Genomic DNA, 20,666 nt, shown 5'->3' with positions numbered 1-20,666 from the left:
TTTTGCCTTTTAACATACATGACGACATAATTAGCAATACTGACTCGTTGTTCAAAAAGGAATCATCTCAGAAAAAGCCTAATCTATGGTCAGTATATCCGTATTCTACTAGCCTTTTGGTTACTGGGCGTTGACCTTATTGGTTTCGGCCTTTTTGGGCAGCCTTTTGACTTTCTTTTTGCGCCGTTTTTGAGCGACGCCGCGTGAAATTGAGGCCGCGATGTATGCATTTAGATGAAACGCCGAAATCGCCCGCTATGAGAATTTTTGCTTTGATTTCTGTCATTCCACACTATTTGCATTGCTCCACTAGTCACACTTTAATTTTGCGCAAAACATTTTTTGACTTTGGAGGAAAATTTCTAAACTAGTTTGTATCATAGTGTCGTGGGTTGCCAATACTTGGCAATGCATGACGTGATTTCTAATACCTACTATTCCGAAGAACATCACACTAATATTATAAAGGCGAAAGTTTGTATGTGTGTGTGTGTGTGTGTGTGTGTGTATGTTTGTTACTCCTTCACGCAAAAACTACTGGACGGATTTGGCTGAAATTTAGAATGGAGATAGATTATACCCTGGATTAGCACATAGGCTACTTTTTATCCCGGAAAATCAAAGAGTTCCCACGGGATTTTTAAAAAACCTACATCCACGCGAACAAAGTCGCGGGTATAAGCTAGTAAAAAAATAGATTTTATAATTTGACGTAAGATTTTTTACACCTTTATTAGCTGTTGCCTCCCAAAGCCACCAAGATCCAAACTTCATAGTCGCTTATCGTTCCTCCCTGTGTTGGGGACAATACGCAGATAAACTTTCAGCTTTTATAAAATAACGAAGGTCTGGCACGCACTGGCTCTTAGTCAATAATTTTGATAGTTTCAAGGAATACGATTTTTTCACGATGATCCGTTTAGTGCGTACCTAGTCACACTAAACCCAACACCTAACTATTTTTAGCCCAGCCCGGCAATCGAATCACACTAATATTATAAAGGAGAAAGTTTGTATGTGTGTGTGTGTGTGTATGTTTGTTACTCCTTCACGCAAAAACTACTTGACGGATTTGGCTGGGAATGGAGATAGATAATATCCTGGATTAGCACATAGGATACTTTTTATCCCGGAAAATCAAAGAGTTCCCACGGGATTTCGAAAAACCTAAATCCACGCGGGCGAAGTTGCGGGCATCGGCAAATCACACTAATATTATAAAGGCGAAAGTTTGTATGTGTGTGTGTGTGTGTGTGTGTGTGTGTGTGTGTGTGTTTGTTACTCCTTCACGCAAAAACTACTGGACGGATTTGGCTGAAATTTGGAATGGAGATAGATAATGTCCTGGATTAGCACATAGGCTACTTTTTATCTCGGAAAAGCGAAGAGTTCCCACGGGATTTGGAAAAACCTAAATCCGCGCGGGCGAAGTCGCGGGAATCGGCTAGTAAGTACATAAAAGTCGTTGCAACCGACAACTGCCAATATAGCAACAGGCACAATTCACCGCGAAAATAGATTTCCCCGAAGTCAAAGATAAATATTTTTTTCTATGAATCATTTGGTAACGCAATTTGTAGGTAGTTTTGTGCGTCCGTTTGTTATTTCAGCGTCTCGTGTTGCGTAAAACGTAATTTACCTATACTATGTGTTTTTAGTACCCTGACTATTAAATTTTATTATACTCGTGCTAGCCCATGGCTGCTTCAGTATAGAAACCCACCTATACCTACCTATCCCATCATGATTCATAGAAAAAGTCTTCCCCTTCACTTTTAATATGGCTAGGTATCTTTAACTCAAGAGTGAATAGGCATCTTCTAGGCATGCGCGCTCCGTCTAAGGCTGCATCATGATCCAGCAGGTCTGATTGCAGCCAAGCGCTAGTCTATCCATACCTACTAATATTATAAATGCGAAAGTGTGTCTGTCTGTCTGCTACCTTTTCACGGCCCAACAGTTTAACCGATTTTGACGAAATTTGGTACAGGGTTAGCTTATAATATCCCGGGGACGGACATAGGCTATGTGTATATGACATATGTGATGACGTATGGAGCAGAAACGTGGACACTGACAGTTGGCCTCGTCCACAAACTAAAGGTCGCTCAGCGCGCTATGGAGCGAGCTATGTTGGGTATCACACTCAGGGATAAAATCCGGAACGAGGAAATTCGCAGAAGAACAAAAGCGACCGACATAGCTCAAAGGATTAGCAAGCTGAAGTGGCAATGGGCAGGTCATGTCTGTCGCAGAACCGACGGCCGATGGGGCAGACGTGTTCTGGAGTGGAGACCGCGTACCGGTAAGCGCAATGTGGGACGACCTCCTGCCCGCTGGACCGATGACCTGAAGAAGGTGGCGGGGAGCGGGTGGATGAGGAAGGCGGAGGACCGTGTTTGGTGGCGCGCTCTTGGAAAGGCCTATGTCCAGCAGTGGACGCATACAGGCTGATGGATGGACATAGGCTAAGAGTTCCCACGGGATTCCCAAAGACCCATCCACTTAACCGATTTGTATGAAAGGTACCGAGGTAGCTTGCGTCTCTGTAATTGACATAGGCAACTTTTATCCCGGAAAATCAAACACTTCCCACGGGATCCTTAAAACCCCAAATCTAGTAAATTAATAAAAATCTACCGCAAATGAAGTCGCGGGCATCAGCTACTATTATAATGTTATCATCTTTAGCTTCAAATTGACTCCAACGTTTTATTATGGTTTCATTTCCGGATTGGCTTAATAATTCCAACTGAATATTCCAAAGAGCCAATAATATCAATTAGGGAAATTTCACATTAATTTCGTACCCACTCGTACAATCATCAATTATAATTAGATTCCAGTAAAATCGTCTTTTATGGCGCTCTCACAGACTAAAGAATTATACAGACTTAATTGTAAATGCGTTTTAAAAAGAATTACAGGTAAGTTAAGTGCTAACCGTAATCTCCTGAGTAGAATGTACTTTCTAAATTGGTGTGAGTTTTGACAAAAACTTTGATTATAGTGAAATAAAGATTAATTTGACAGACGAGATTCTAACGAACAAACTTGTTTAAAAAAGTGAAGCCAGCATGTTGGCTGATAACGCTTCCCCGTAAGATTTCCTAGATAAAGTCAACAAACATATTATGTATCATGCATCAAATGCATTCTATGAAGTCTGACACCACTTTCTGCGTCAATGTTTCTTGCGTCAGCATGTTTTTATCTACACTGCATGGCGACCATAATTATTATTTTGATTATTGTCAGGTAATGTTATATATAAATCTAAATATTTACAAAGTGTTAATTAAAATTTTATATCACCCCCGACAAATGAAGGTTACAGTAACTAGAAAAGAGCTGATAACTTTCAAACGGCTGAACCAATTTTCTTGGATTATAGCTAAGAACACTCTCGATCAAGCCACCTTTCAAATAAAAAAAAAACTAAATTGAAATCGGTTCATTAGTTTAGGAGCTACGATGCCACAGACAGATACACAGATACACACGTCAAACTTATAACACCCCTCTTTTTAGGTCGGGGGTTAAAAAGGAAAAGCTGACTGATTGACTAACAAACTGAACTATCAGCGCACAGTTCAATCTACTAGATGAATCGGAACTACCAGATGTAATGGAGAGTTCACGAAAAAAGTTTTACAAATTCATCAAAGATCGTGCAACTGAGGTTCGCAAAAGCATTTTTAACTGAGAACTCCTTTGGACCGACTACATTTATTGGCAGTCTAGCTACTGTCTATCAGTTTCCCTTATTCTGTGGGTACTCGTAAGAAATGTTCAGCAATTCATTTGAATTAATTACGTTTACTTAATATGTATTAATACCAACGTCGTTATATTTCGAGAGCGTTGCCCTATTTGACGTATGGAGTTTTGAACCTGATATCTTATTAATCACCCAAAACCCTGGCAAAGGCTTGCAATTACATGAAATATAATATTATTTGCTGAATATTGGTGAAAATAAGCTGCTCCTCAGAATATACCTATGTATAGTCCGTACAGTATGACTTTTCACGCGCCATGTTGACTCTATGGGTCAACTGTTATGTCAAAAGTACGGTTTATATATATATGACCAAAATGTACTCACTCTACCTACACTTTTGAATTTTCACCAGCACTCAGTTGGACACCTTACAAGTGACGGCATAGTGCTGAATCTTATTATTGCATGGTCTTATATCGTACTATATACGTCATCTGGTGGTTCATATGACCCATCCATTTTTGAACATGGGCCTGTAGTCTATTACCTTTTAAATAATGACTAAAAAAAATAAATATAAACTAACTGACTGTTCTGTCAACGCACAGCTCAAACAACTGGATGGATTGGACTGTTTGGCATACAGTTAGCTAATATTACGCAGACATCCGCTCAGAAGGGATTTTTGATTTAACTTCTAAGGGGGTGAAATAGGGGCTTGGCGTGGTCCGCGCGGACGAAGTCGCTTGTATAAGCTAGTATATTATGAAAGGAAAATTTGACTGACTATAATATATATCAAGGTATAGCTCAAACGGCTGGAGCTAAAAACTAAACATTTTGCATGTTAATTCTTTCTATACCATAGACCCCCCCGATATGAAAGGATTTTCAGAAATTATATCCGAATTCCGAACGAAGCCTGGGTATTCTACATGTTACTTTAATAATTTAATCAAAAGTTGTTGAGATGAATTTGAGTTATAAACCAAAGAAATTAAAAATTGAATTTTTTCGGCCAGTTTTTGTAAACAAAGCATTCTTAAAATTTATTAATTAGCTTTTTCCCATTGTTCATTTTTCAATAGAAACAACTTTTTGTTCCTTAACTTTTGTTTTTCCGGTTTCCTATTTAACCTAAATATATTTTTTAATTATTTACTGATAATATAATAATTGATAATTTTAACTGTGCATAGGCGTATTTAGAGTGTAGAGTCAATCAATGGGCTATGGAGAGAACCATGCTCGGAATTCGGATTATCTCTTGGTAACTCTATAATCTAGAAAGTACTTAATCATAATCAAAAATAAGAAGATCCGCAGAACAACCCGATAACCCGACATAGAAATGAGTCGCGAAATAGGTGGCAATGAGTGGGGCACATAATATCATTATTTATATTATCTTGCAGAACAACTTACACCACTTAATTACTTAATAACACTTCGATAAAAAAGGGCGGTCTTAAACTAGCTGTTCTGTTTGGCAAACATTTTAAATCACTATCCATATACCTCTACGTCCATATTAAGTGTGTTTGTTTGTTGGTTTTTCCTTCAATCACGTCACAACGTAGCAGGGGATCGAATTGATTTTTGCATGGGTTTGGGTATGGAGTGACATACATACCTGGAGAATGACATAGGATACTTTTTACCCCGGAAAATCAAAGGGTTCCCACGGGATTTTAAAAATCCTTAATCTACGCGGACGCGGGCATCAGCAAGCACAGATATTATATTCTTTTATAACATCTGAGTTACTTTCTCGACTTCGTCTGTGTTGGTGTTAGCTGGCGGGCGTGCTCTGCCTTTTTGGAGTGTTTTTTTGATAAAACTGACTGGAAAGCGCTCTAAAGGGGTGCCGTGCGTATGTCGGCGAGTGCCGGCACAGACGGGGTCCATACTTGTATAGTTTGACCAACTTATTACAAATAACTACAAACTTGACATTGGCTAATCTTTGTAAAGCCAGACGATAGAGGAGTTACTATCAAATCGCGCCTAAATAAGTTTTTCATCAAAAGCAATGGTAAGTATTAATTATATATGTCACAGCCAAAGTAATAAATCCTGATATTATATATATTATCTAGTCATTATTTATAATGTCTACCCAATTTAGATAAACTGATAATTGACACAGAATTAATCACATTAACTAGCTATTTTATATAATTTCTTCGAAGACTTGGATGATGTAATAAAACAAGTAGGTACTTACAGGTAAATATTATAAAATTATATTTCAATTTGCCTTATGCATACCTAACTATATGTGTAGCAATATTATACTGTTTTGAGACTTATTTCGTGGTTTAATGACATAATTATGTATTATAACGGGTACATAGGTTAGGTTAGGTTAGGTTAGGTTAGGTTAGGTTAGGTTAGGTTAGGTTAGGTTAGGTTAGGTTAGGTTAGGTTAGGTTAGGTTAGGTTAGGTTAGGTTAGGTTAGGTTCAAAGTTAGACCGTATTTATTACTTTGGCTAACTTTGAACCGCTATTATGAATAATATCCGGATAAAGTGATTAATTTATTACATTGTCTAGTCAATTTTGATATTATACATAATGACCAGTCATTATGTATAATAGCTATTTAATCACTATGACTGTAACATATACATATAATATTTTCTTATACCCGTTTCACATGTTCCCTTTGTATTTGGTTTATTTTAGTACCATAGTTGGGAAGAGTTATAAATAAGGTTGTACTTACGTTTCCAATAGGCATTATTCAATCTCACACTGAAGTATACTGTTCTACGATTTGACGCAGTAAAAGCCGTTGATGGTGCGTTATGGATGGCTGCCGTAATAATGTTACCCATGAGGTTACAGTAGGAATTTATTTTCATTTACTCAAACATACTTTCTAGTATCGAAAAAGCGAAGTGTGAGGAGTACTTTTTATAGCAATCATTTGTATAGCAAGCTGTGATAGCCTAGTGGTTAGAACGTCGGACTCAAAATCGGAAGTCGGGGGTTCGATCCCGGGCACGCACTTCTAACTTTTCAGTTATGTGCATTGCTTTACCGGTGAAGGAAAACATCGTGAGGAAACCTGCATGCCTGGGAGTTCTCCATGTTCTCAAACGCGTGTGAAATCTGCCAATCCGCATTGGGCTAGTGGCAGACTATGGCCTAAATCCTTCTCACTCTGAGAAGAGACCCGTGCTCAGTAGTGGGCTGGCAATGGGTTGATCATGATGATGATGATTTGTATAGTACGCGCCAGGTCGAGATGGCAATCGGGGTAAGAAGCGGGGGGATGCCTCACACACGTGCACGTCACTCGCGCTATCCCGCGCCAGGTTGGTGCAGGGGCTGTGCGGGTGTGCGGGGCGTCGTCACCCCGATTGCCATCTCGCCCTATCGCGTACCTACTATAGAAATATTTCTTAACCCCCGACCCAAAAAGAGGGTTGTTATAAGTTTGACGTGTGTATCTGTGAATCTGTCTGTGGCATTTTATATATAGCTCCTGAACGAATGAACCGATTTTCATTTCGTTTTTTTGTATGAAAGGTAGCTTGATCGAAAGAGTTCTTAGAATCGAAGAAAATCGGTTCAGCCGTTTGAAAGTTATCAGCTCTTTTCTATTTTTCTTATAGAGGTTTTTGTGTTGGGGGTTTTTTGAATTTTGAGTTATCATTGCAACTTATCGACTGTCACTTGGAAACACACGATTTGCAAAATAAAAAGTTTACTTCAATAAATAACCTTTTTATTTCTGAACCCTAAAAAGGTTGTCAATTCAGTTAAAACAACCAGACCCTGTTTATAATTCCGGAAACATGCTAGCACGGACAAGATGGTAATAAGTGTAAATGAAATTTAGAGTAACATACAAAAGTTAGTATATGGGTTGAACACATGAGGACAAAGCAAAAATTAAAATTCCGAACGTTACATGGTTCACACGTGGCATCATAGCAGCTCAGAGCTACCAAGTACCATATTGTTCTAATTTTAGATTCTATTCTACTGTTTACTACGGAGTACTATTTGTGACATATTTTCTTTGCTTACTATGTAGTACGTTTATGAAAGAACGCGTGAACAAAGCGTACCTATATCTAACCAAGGAAAACTAAGATGCGTCAATGGACAATTTCCTAGTGTATAAGATAATTTATAAGCTTAAGGTAAAGTTAAACTACTGATTAGCCATAAATTAGGCTAGATTGTAGAGCGATTAAGTAGCTTATTCACACTTATAATAAGAAAAAAAACTATGTATCCATACTTTTACATTTCACGGTCTATCCGTTTAAACAATTTTAACGTAAGGGACAGATATGTATAGTTTGCCCCCTGGGGTCTTATGCTACTTTTTATCCCGAAAAATCCCAAAACTTTTTTTTTTAAAAAAACCTCAATTCACTTAAACAAAATTACAAGCACCATCTATGTATTTCGTACAAGTACAGGGTTAGCTGGCATCTCTTAATTCGTATTAAAAAAAATTAAAAATCAGAAGAAAAAAAATTGCAGTCACTTTCCCTCGGGATAATGAAAAGATTCTAATGATATCCCATGCATCCAAATCTCTTCAGGTAGGTATTTAGAAGTCATAGTGGAATAAAGACACACACACAAACATACATGAACCCTGAAAACATTTTTTTTATGAGCAGGAAAACACTCCATACAGTCTTTATGACAGTGACCCTTGGCAGGGGGAGTGTGTTAAATTATTTCCCACATTCGTAAGAAAATATTGAATTTAATAAAATAGGCCATAAACTAAATTTGAAACCACAAAGGCGAGTCGTTCCCCATAAAAATTACGACCTATTTATAACCCAAGTGTTTTACCCCCCACAAATCGCTCCCCTTATGTGGTAATGTTCATGGTGCAGTTAAGTTCTCTATGGGAAACCATAAATATTTCCTTTTACAATGTCATTCGCACAACTGACGGTGGAGTTTTACACTGGCGCCACGCTCGATAGAAAAAATATCGTAGCGTGTTTTTGACGCCTGAAAAACTTGGTATCGAACGTTGTTTTTTGTATCTAATTTTTGCTCACTCACTAAAAACACTGTTGGCACTGGCCAAGTGCGGTCAGACTCGCGCACCGAGGGTTCCGTATTTAGGTATTTTTTCGACATTTTGCACGATAAATCAAAAACTACTATGCATTTCATATACCATTAAAACTCTTTCATGTAATTCCCCACTTGGTACATTAATCTTACTTTGAAAATTGAAAGTACTACTTAATTATTTGTTCATGAACATATTTTAATATTTTTTTTTTGTAATATCACCACAAATTCATGGTTTTTGGTTTTTCCTTTACTTTTGCTATAAGACCTACCTACCTGCCAAATTCATGATTCAAGGACAATGGGAAGTATAGGTTTATACTCGTAGGTTTTTTGACAGATACGACAGACGGACAGACGGACACACAGACAACAAAGTGTTCCTATAAGGGTTCCTTTTTTCTTTTTGAGGTTCGGAACCGTAAAAAACATCGAAAAGCTCCTGAGCACACTCTCCGTAATATATTCCATAACACACTGATAAGCCGGCAACATCACAGCGGTAATCGAGACTGAAGTTTTGTCGGATAACTCAAAATTTAAAAAATCCTCGAGAGAAAAACCTCTATAAGAAAACTATAAAAGAGCTGATAACTTTCAAACGGCTGAACCGATTTTCTTGGATTATAGCTAAGAGCACTCTCGATCAAGCCACCTTACAAACAAAAAAAAAACTTAATTAAAATGGGTTCATTCGTTTAGGAGCTACGATGCCACAGACAGATACACAGATACACACGTCAAACTTATAACAGCCCTCTTTTTGGGTTGGGGGTTAAAAAGGAGAGTCTTCGTATAATATATGTCTCCTAACTCAACGATCAAAAGAATCTAGAGACCTAGTTGGTTGGTACTTAGCGGAGACCTCATAGAGGTGACTCCAAATCACTTTTGTTCATTCGGTTTACAACGAAAATTAAATTTATTCAGACCTAAAGCACAAAACCCAAGCCCTAAAGTAAAGTAAGTATATTATAAAGTGTGCAAATTAATTTGAAACTCAACACTCATTACGGTAAAACTCCTAACAATATAAAGTAATACAACGCTGTATGAGTTAACTGGGAAATTTGTAGCACGTTTACACTTTCACGAACACGACAAAATATTTTTAGGAATAAGACTGGCGAGTTAACGCAAAGCTGCATACACACTGCATTCAAAGACAAATTCGATGAACTAAGTCTTAAAATTGCTCACTAATTGCAAGAATACGTATGTTTCATTTTTATCCATCAATCCGTTTGATTCAATCCATATAGATTACTACATTTGACATTATTAACTATGAGTTATGACATTACCAAATCATTTTCCTTTTATCGCGAAAGCTCTATTGAGAAAAGCGTTATGAAAATTAATTTTATGATGAACTAGCGATTATCTTCACTTCCATAGCAGTTTGGAAAAATTCAGCCTTTTCCTTGTTTATTTTATAAAGAAAACATTTGTGCAAAATTTTAGCTTTTTAAGCTTATAGGTTTGGGGCTGGGTATTGATAGGTCAATCAGTGAGTAACGGACTTTTCGTTTAATTGTTTAAATATAACTAATAGTACACAAGAAGCAACTATATCTATTCGATTGCCCTCTGTTACCAAAGCTGCATCGAATTTACAAAAAATACTCAACGGCATTGACCGGATTCAAAATTGAAAATTCAAATCATTTATACAAAATAGGCAATATTTACATTTTTTGATAGTCAGTTGTTGGATTTGTAAGGTGATAATATAGTGGTGATTTTATCGCAATATAGGTCGTACGGGCAAAATGTAAACGTCCCACTGGCGTATGAAGACATTATATTAGGCAACACGATACCAAACGATATTAATTCATCACAAAAGTTAGCAAAGCACTTGTGAATTAATTACTACAGAGGATGAATGATCGTCGAACCGACGCCGTGTGATGTACTCTCCTTACAGTGTGTGGCGTGTGTGGTGGTTTTGTTGCTAACTTTTAAAAGTATATGAGAATATTCTCCGAATATATTCTGAGAAGAATATTTAAGAGGGGCCTCTTCGTCACTCGGTCCATACAAACGTAGTTCCAATTTCATTTGAATATTAAGCAACCAAAGTCCATGGAATTTTGCAAGCATATTCTAAAAACGAATATCTATGCCTGTGGGTTTCCAGATTTCCGTTAAAATATTCGGTTTCAAAGTTACGCGGTCTTCAAAATTCACATACATATCTTTGATCCCTTGTAATTTAAAAAAAAATCTAAAACACCACAGGCACAGATATTAGTTTCTAGAATATGTCTGCAAAGTTTCGTGGACTTTGGTTGCTTAATATTCAAATGAAATGGAAACTACGATTGTATGGAGTAAGTGACGGAGAGCCCTGTTAATAGAGCATCAATTAGTTAATAATATTAGTATGGATTACGGTATGTATGTATAGTGATATTTTATCCTACCATGACTTCTAAATGCCTCAACTTCGAATGTAGGGGTATCGTTAGATTCTTTATAAATCATCCCGAGTGATGTATGGCGCTATTTTAAAATGTGTTTTTTTTAATTTATGGCAGGACAGCTGTTTTGTTAGGGTTCCGTACCTCAAAAGGAGAAACGGATCCCTTATAGGATCACTTTGTTGTCTGTAGGTCTGTCTATCTGTCCGTCTGTCCGTCCGTCTGTCGTGTCTGTCAAGAAAACCTATAGGTACTTCCCGATGACCTAGAATGATGAAATTTTGCAGGTAGGTAGGTCTTATAGTACAAGTACAGGAATAAATCTGAAAACCGCGAATTTGTGGTTACATCATTAAAAAAAAAATGAAAATGTGTTTAAATTTTCAAAGTAAGATAACTATACCAAGTAGGGTGTCCATATAAAAGGGCTTTACCTGTCCATTCCAAAACAGATTTTAATCTATTTTATGCACAATAGTTTTTGATTTATCGAGCAAATTGTCAAAAAAAAAAACTCGAGTACGGAACCCTCGGTGCACGAGTCCGACTCGCACTAGGTCGGTTTTTTAAATTACGACTTCTTTCAAAAGTCTTCGTCTAAAGGCGTTAGTGTAAAAGCGGACAGTCAAAAGAAACATTAAAGTGACATAACGTGGTAATTCAGGGGTTTATGAAGGTCCCCATAAACGCTGACCGCTGAGTTGGCGTATCTCAATTGACGTAATGATGGAGATAAAACAATAAGATCCTTGTTGAAAAAATATGGGTGATGTTTGAGTAGGACAGGAATTTTTGGGTGATTTCGAAAATTATTAGCTTTAACATTGAATTTCCAAAATTATTCAGTTTGAACGAACGTCTAAACGCTAACAATTACTTGTCGACGCGTCGGACAAGAAATACAAACACATTTGAGAGCAGTATTAGCATCTCAATGCATGCGGTAAACGGAAATTAGACTGAAACTTACTGGAAACCTATTAATAACCCAAAAGAAACCTTTTCCACATGATTTAAAGAATGTTTTAGATGCCATAATTTGAAATGGCAGTTTTGAGTTTTGGTTGACCTCTCTTGCGCATATTTTAAGAAGATAAATGACTCTGATTCTGTTGTCTTTCTCTTAACTGAATTTGATTTTCTGGGATAAAAAGAATCCTTTTATCCCTCTCCGGGATAAAACCAATCTTCGTACGAAATAAATGATGCCCGCAACTTAAATGTGGATTTAGGTTTTTAAAAAAATTCGTGGGAACTTTTTAATTTTTAAGGACAAAAGGTAGTCTATGCCTTTCTCCAGGCTTCAAGGGCTTCAAGCTAAGTATTTTTGTGCCAAGTTTCATCTAAATTTGGTTAAATGCATGGGCTATGAAAAGCTAACAGACAGACAGAATATGGACAAACTTTTGCATTTATAATATTAAAAAAGGTTTATGTTTCTGCGACGCAAAGTACGGTTACAAAAGCAAAATAAGTAAAAGGACTTAACTCAAAATATGTTAGTATGTGAAAATAGCCGGAAAATCCATAATTTTAGGCCGTATTGTGTGGGAACTGAAGAAATATTGTCCCTCGCTACACAAGCAGCAGAAAATGTGTTAAAGCAATTTATTTATAGTAAAACGCTCCTAATAATCGTAAACCCAGTAGTTGTGTTACGGACGCGGCGCGCGCGCTCGTGTGCGGTTAAAAATCCAAGATGGCGGTGTTCGAAATTTGAAATGTGACAGATTTGTGTTGGTGTGTCTAATTTGTTTATGCGTAATGGATGTTGCCAATTTATTGAAGCTACGAGGTAATTGTTTGTTTTAAATATATTAGCATAAAATTGTTTTTGTGCAAATTTTTTGGATGCTACGTTCGTAAATAAGTTTGTTTTAAACCTGTGATTCAAGAAAATATTTTGCATATTTTTTAAACGTTGATGAAAAATAATGATAACTAGTTTGTAAGTCACTTTTGTAAATACCGCGTATGTTATAAAAATTACGCACTTTTTTTTAAATTCAGAAAATTCAAAAAGTTCAGGAAAATAGGCAATGTAAGTAAAATATTTTTAGATTTCCGTAAACTTTGACAAAACTAAAAACAGTTTTCAATACCACAATCGCCAGCTCACTACTGAGAACGGGTCTCAAAATAAGAAGGGATGGGAAGAAGGTTGTGTTTCAGAATTTTTTGAAATTTCCTCCAGGGGACCAAAATATATATTAATAAGTAGTATATGTATAGGGGATGAAAGATTGTGTAAAAGTCCGTACCTACCTATTTTTTAAGTAATATTAATGAAAACATTTAAGCTATCGGACAAAAATGAAAAAGAAATTTGCAAAAAACTTGGAACAAGTAGGTTGATCCAAGTTTTTTGAAAATTCCACCCCCTCATTTCAAAAATTCCAATCGAGTGCCGGCCGAATTTAGTCACAATCATAACATAATATGACAGGCCGGATATCAGGCATTTGCAGCCCCAGACCGTAGTTTGGAAACCGCTGATCTAGATTATAGCAACAAGTTAGCCTGGATTTAGTACGATCGATGTATTTCAAGGGCTTAGCGACGTCGCGAGACTTAACTGTGCTTAACGCAAAAACCTAAATTAATACCTCTTCATATAAGCTTCGATAAGCGCTGCTTAAACACTAGACTTGATGAGTATTATGAGCTGTATTGAATTTTAGGATAATACTTGCTAGCTTTCACTGGGAACAACATCGTAAAATTTTCTTCATATCCTGCTTCTAGGATACGCATTTTGAAAAAAATATCCTTTGTTACGTCAAAAACCCTGATGGCTAGATTTAGAAGCTAACCGTTTTCTCGAAATTGGACCTACCTAGCTCGATGTATACCAGTTATATAATATAAGAAAAGCAGTATATTTTATTGTATCCTTATGATATTTTCCTTATCTTCATTTACCTACACTATTACACTAATCACTAAGAGAATCGCATCTTTGACCAGGTATATACTCGTCTACAATTTCAAGTGCAGATCTCTAAATGAATTCTGGATGGGACGGGACATGAGCATTAGACATGATTTTCGTATTCATGTTCCCACCTTTTAAGAAACTCTGCTAAGATCAACAAAAATTGCATTTAAATCTTCTAGAGCCTCTACAATAATGACTCCACATGACAATACAGAGCCTCAATAGCTCAACCGGTAAAGGAGTGGACTGAAAACCGAAAGGTCGACGGTTCAAACCCCGCCCGTTGCACTATTGTCGTACCTACTCCTAGCACAAGCCTGACGCTTAGTTGGAGAGGAAAGGGGAATATTAGTCATTTAACATGGCTAACATTCTTTTTTTTTTTTTAAAAAAATAAAAGAAGACTATGTCATCGACAAATCGACGGTGAGTGATGTACTGACCATTGACGTCAATGCAAAGTCCGTTCCAATCCAGAAGCTTAAAGAAATTTTCCAAATCAGCGGTAAAGAGTTTCGGGGAGATTACGTCTCCCTGTCGCATTCCCCATAGTGTAATCTAAACAAGCTAATAGATTCCAGTCTACTGTACCAATTCAATGAGCGATCATAAAAGCGCAATATATCATGTGATAACATGACAGGCTGCCTGTCACAGCTATGTCATAATGTGATGTATGGTAGGTATACATAGTAGACCTTAGACTGACCACTGCTGTTTTACTAAAGTCCTGTACGACTTTTTACGTAACAAGTGTAAATTAAAATTTTCAACACCCCCGACAAATCATTTTCAAATAAATAATTATGTATATCTAGGCAACGTCCATCTTGACAGCTTGACATTTGTCAATTGACACTTGAATATTATGAACCTAAGCGTTATCTAACCTTCTTTTCTACAAGAAAACTAGAAAATAGCTGATAACTTTTAAACGGCTGACCCAATTTTTTTGGATTATAGCTAAGAACACTCTCGATCAAGCCACCTTTCAAACAAAAAAAAGTAAATTAAAATCGGTTCATTCGTTTAGGCGCTACGATGCCACAGACAGATACACAGATACACACGTCAAACTTATAACACCCCTCTTTTGGGTTGGGGGTTAAAAACACACTCGAAGCTGCCTCTAGTATTATCGGATCGCCAACGAAGAGCGAGAAAGCGAGGTCCTTGTCTTTTAGTATTTTGCGTTTTTGGCGCTATGTAAGTTAAGTAAGCTTGCACTGTCGCAAGACGCCGCAATTTTCAATCAATCAATCAAATAAATCAATCATATATTCAGAGGAATTCACTAACATAACTACAACATAAATTCTTGGAGTTGGCTGCATTCATGGTATTCTTGGTGTGACAGTAGGTAAATTTGGTATTTTGCATTTTTAACCCCCGACCCAGCGTTGTTATAAGTTTGACGTGTGTATCTGTGTATCTATTTGTGGCATCGTAGCTCCTAAATTAATGAACCGATTTTAATTTAGTTTTTTTTTGTTTAAAAAGTGGCTTGATAGAGAGTGTTCTTAGCTATAATCCAAGAAAGTCAAGTTCAGCCATTTGAAAGTTATCAGCTCTTTTCTAGTTACTGTAACCTTCACTTGTCGGGGGTGTTATAATTAATTTAGACTTTTTGGCGTTGTGACGATTTCGGAAAAGTAAATCATTAATGGTACAAATCGAAATATCAAATACAAGTACAGGACCTCCTACAATACGAATTGCTAGTGATGTCGTTATATGACCCCTGTGTCAACATATCGATACATTGACACAATGCATCGTTACATTACATTAATCATACTCTTATCTGCCGTGTTTCCGCTTTCGTACGCACTTTATTGATATTAATTGTGAGGGGCATAAATCCTCATTGGTCCCCCGTTTCCCTTGGGCTTCGTTTGTCGAAATATTTTCGTTTCCCATGGATAATCCGTCCTACGGCCTACCATCTATCATATCCACATATATTATGTTTGAAGTAAAAATCCTTTATATATTTTTTAAACCCCGACCCAAATAGAGGGGTGTTATAAGTTTGACGTGTGTATCTGTGTATCTGTCTGTGGTATCGTAGCTCCTAAACTAATGAACCGATTTTAATTTAGTTATTTTTGTTTGAAAGGTGGCTTGATCGTGAGTGTTTTTAGCTATAATCCAAGAAAATCGGTTCAGCCGTTTAAAAATTGTCAGCTCTTTTTTAGTTATTACTGTAACCTCCACTTGTCGGGGGTGTTATAAATTTTTAATTTACACTTGTTTTGAAGTTTAACACGTATCATGTGAATTCTATTATTTGTGTCTATTTGTTTATGAGCGAATAAAAATAATTATTTTGACTTGTGAAAACTTTTGTATTATAAATGAAAAGTGTAGAAGCTAGGACGAGAAGAAAATACTAATAGATAAAGTGAAGTGTACCAACCTAGTTGTGATTAACAGCACAGAAGTAAAAGCATTAAAAATACTTAGCATGGCTTAAGTTTTAGGGTTCCGTTCCTGAAGCGTGCTAACGGGACCCTACAAATAACTAAGCCTCAGCTGTTAGTCAGTCCGTCCGATCGTGCGTCGCGTCTGTCAGCGGGCTGAATCTCGTAAGCCGTAAAAAGTAGGTAGAGAGTTGCAATTTTCACAGAATGTGTATTTCTATTGCCGCTATAACATCAAATACCTAATAAAAATTTCAAAATGGCCACCACAAATAAAGTATTATTTGTTTACAATGCTGCGGAACCTTCGTGTGCTAGTCCGTCTCGCACTTGACCGACTTTAATTAGTTTGCTAGGTAACAGAGTTATCTACTCAATAGTTTAACTTAAAACTTTGTTACCTAGCATAATATAATATCTACTCAAACTCTGGCGAACTGGCCTATATAATATTATATTATGTAAAAACATGCAAATACGAGGTTGCCAAATTAACAAATACCTACTCGTAGCAATCAAAAAAGAAAATTGTGGTAGGCAATTTTTCAAAAATAAAAATACGACAATCATGTAGGTATGCGGTTTAAAATAAATAACTTTTCACACATTTATTTTAGTGTAATGTTCCAGCTAGTAATTTTTTAGGGTTCTGTACCTCAAAAGGAAAAACGGAACCCTTATAAGATCACTTTGTTGTCTGTCTGTCTGTCTGTCCGTCTGTCCGTCGTGTCTGTCAAGAAACCTATAGGGTACTTCCCGTTGACCTAGAAGCATGAAATTTGGTAAGTAGGTAATTTGTGGTCAAATCATTTAAAAAAAAAAATGTGTTTCAATTTTGAAAGTAAGATAACTATACCAAGTGGGGTATCATATGAAAGGGCTTTACAAATACATTGTAAAATAGATTTTTATTTATTTTTTTGTTTAATAGTTTTTGATTTATCGTGCAAAATGTTGGAAATAATACCCGAGTACGGAACCCTCAGTGCGCGAGTTTGACTCGCACTTGGCTGGTTTTTTTTACTTGACCACGCAATATCGTGGGCGTGATCATAAAATGGCGAGATGAAACAAGTTTTTTTAAAGTAAACACTATCATTTTAATGACTCTTTTACCGAATGGTTATTTTTACAGACAACTGTGAGGAGAAAAAATAGAAATACATTACAAAAACCTTTTCAAGGTCCCTGCAATGAATGGAATCATCATCATCATCATCATTATGATCATCTCATCGCCACACTACTGAACACAGGTTTCTTCTCAGAATGAGAAGGGCTTAGGCCATAGTCTGCCACGCTTACAAGTGCGGATTGCCTGATTTCACTCTTCTTTGAGAAAATTATGGAGAACTCTCAGGTATGCAGGTTTCCTGACAATGCTTTCCTCCATCTTTAGAGCAAACGATCGTCGCTTCAGCACTAAGACAGACAGATACACAGATACACACGTCAAGTTTATAACACCCCCCTTTTTGTGTCTGGGGTTAAAAATATCGTCACTGGCAGCAAGCAAACCGACAGGCCACGGTTTGCTTGCTGCCAGAATTGCCAAATTTCAAAAATTAAAAATCATTATAGCGCACAAAACTCCGAAAAGTTAGAACTGCGTACCTGGGATCGAACAAAATAGACACTATTAGGCTATTACCCCTTCACGGGCGGTAGTAATCACTTAACATTAGGTGGCCCGCTTGCTCGTATGCTCGCTATTTATACTTACTATAAAACTGGTCAAGTGCTTATCAGAATTGTAAGGGTTCCGTAGGTTCAGGTTTGTAAAAACCAACGACCTCTATATTTTAATAGGTACCTACTTCCAAGCAAAAATTTTGATAGACAGATAGAGAAGCAAACAAAAAGACAGACAGACCTGCTTTCGCATTTATAATATTAGTATGGAAATATGGACGCATTTATGGATTTATCACATTCAATAAACTCGCACCTACCTATTTGCCATCCATACATCCACGTGATAAAGTTTAGTCTAAACGCGATCTGCATTCAAATAGAGCACGTACCCTGCCATAATTTATAAAGCCAACCTGCTCATGATATAGTCCACAGCCTATAGAAATACTTCATACAGTTGGTTGATGGAGATATCTAGAAAGTATAAGCAGGCGTTATTTTGCGGAAGTCCACGATATACAAGGAACCAAATGCTTAATTTGCTATAATCTACCAGACAAATCTATATGGTGCAACATGCAGCAGGCGACATGCAACGCCTGCCCTCCCACTGTTAACATGCAGGAAAAGCCAGACCTTACAATGTTGAATGTCGCAGTATCATCGCTGTGCATGCAAAATCCACTTGTATTTTTTAGGATTCTCGTTTTTGATGTCATATTGTTTGGTTTTAAAAAGTGTGTGTCGGTACATGTAGAAGCCCGTTCTTTAATATGTGTGCTATGTGTTTTTCATCTAATAGTAAAGCATATTTTTACAAAAAAACTAAGTCAAAGTCATATTTTATTCAAATTGGGTATTACTGTACACTTTGTGATTGACAAGCGATGATGTAGTGGTGATATAATTAATTACGTTAACTTAGAACTAAAGCTACGAGGGTTCCAAACGCGCCCAAGACGGGTTTAAAAGTCTCCTGAAACGTTGTGATTTTCCACATAGCGCAATTTTCATGCCAGCGACGGTGTGCTGCGTAGGCGCCACTGGCCGCTACAGCGTCACCGGGTAGGGTGATGAGCGCGGACCTGCTGTTTTACCTACTGTATATGTTTACTCTGTGACATAGTCTAAGCTAGACGCTGGGTGCCCCCTCTCTCACGCATGCAATCTACCTGCTAAACTCGAAACTTCCTCTGCCTAGCGGTTCGCAACGATGTAACTTTGATAGCCTATTTGGACGGATTATAAACTATGATTTGCAACGTGAAATAGCGTTCTGGTTACTCATAGTTCATACCGCATTTCAATTTTGTGTTTTGACCACGAAATCGTCAGTTAGCGAAGAGGACGTTATATTATGACAAGATGACGGTCAATCTTTATTTGAAGAGAGGCATGAAAAGATGATAGTAATTATTATTATACATCAGATGTTTGACATACTGAGTAAAATTAGGCACATTATACTAAAACCTAGAAAACCAGAATCAATAAGTACCATTGTATGTCATTGTACCATTGTATCCAACATACATGATTCTGGTGGCAACTAAATTTTAGAGTATTCGCATCTTTTTCTTAGCAATGTAATAAAAAAAGGACGGACAAACTTAATTGAATTTAAATCTGTCAAACCCTCGTGAGTTAGGTAGGTGCAGTGTTGGACATGGTGTTTAAATAAAATTAGCACAAGAGCACTAAGAGGCTTTAATTTAAAGTTCACTTTCCGTCCTTTTTTAGCAGTAGTAAAAAGAAAAAGATGCAGTAACTTTGAATTTAGTTTAGAGAAAGACCTCATAAACGCTAGTTATCTCTGTAAAAGATGTTGAATGAGTACATTTTCAGCTCGTATCCTTGTCGGAACCTTCGCAGCGATAAACAATTCTTTTATAATGCTAATAGGTACGTAGTTATTGTCATCTAAATCGGTCGTGCTCAGTTGTAAGTGCGTACACAATTGTGGAGTAGATGGCTAATCTTTGTCTTACGACACTAGGTAAGTATTACAAAAATATTGGTGTTATTTTTAGGTTTCTGCATCTCTAGAGAAAAAAAGCAACTCTCATAGGATCTCTTAGTTGTCTGTCTGTCGATACCGTTCAAGGGATCGAAACATGAGTATAATGCGTAAAATTTAACTTCTTACGCGCCAATTTTAACCCCCGACCCAAAAAGAGGGGTGTTATAAGTTTGACGTGTGTATCTGTGTATCGATGTATCTGTGTATCTGTGTATCTGGCACCGTAGCTCCTAAACTAATGAACCGATTTTAATTTAGTTTCTTTTGTTTGAAAGGTGGCTTGATCGAGAGTGTTCTTAGCTATAATCCAAGAAAATCGGTTCAGCCGTTTGAAAGCTATCAGCTCTTTTCTAGTTACTGTAACCTTCACTTGTCGGCGGTGTTATAAATTTTTAATTCATCAAGCCACCTTTCAAACAAAAAAAAAACTAAATT

The 20,666-nt window shown here is 36.9% G+C and overlaps 1 protein-coding gene across 4 annotated transcripts in view; it reads left to right on the top strand.

Annotated features, from left to right (window-relative positions):
• Positions 1 to 12,836: 12,836 nt before the first annotated feature.
• LOC123875351 (nephrin-like) overlaps positions 12,837 to 20,666 on the top strand; it is a 122,590-nt gene continuing 114,760 nt past the window's right edge. For 2 of the 4 annotated variants that reach the window (XM_045921130.1, XM_045921128.1), the window contains exon 1: positions 12,837 to 13,010. The gene's annotated coding sequence lies outside the window, so the exon portion shown is untranslated. The remainder of the gene's footprint in view (positions 13,011 to 20,666) is intronic. The other 2 variants (XM_045921132.1, XM_045921131.1) reach the window with 1 other exon arrangement.

Source organism: Maniola jurtina, chromosome 19 (assembly GCF_905333055.1).
Source record: "Maniola jurtina chromosome 19, ilManJurt1.1, whole genome shotgun sequence".
NCBI lineage: Eukaryota > Metazoa > Arthropoda > Insecta > Lepidoptera > Nymphalidae > Maniola > Maniola jurtina.
This window is presented reverse-complemented; position numbering and strand designations above follow the sequence as displayed.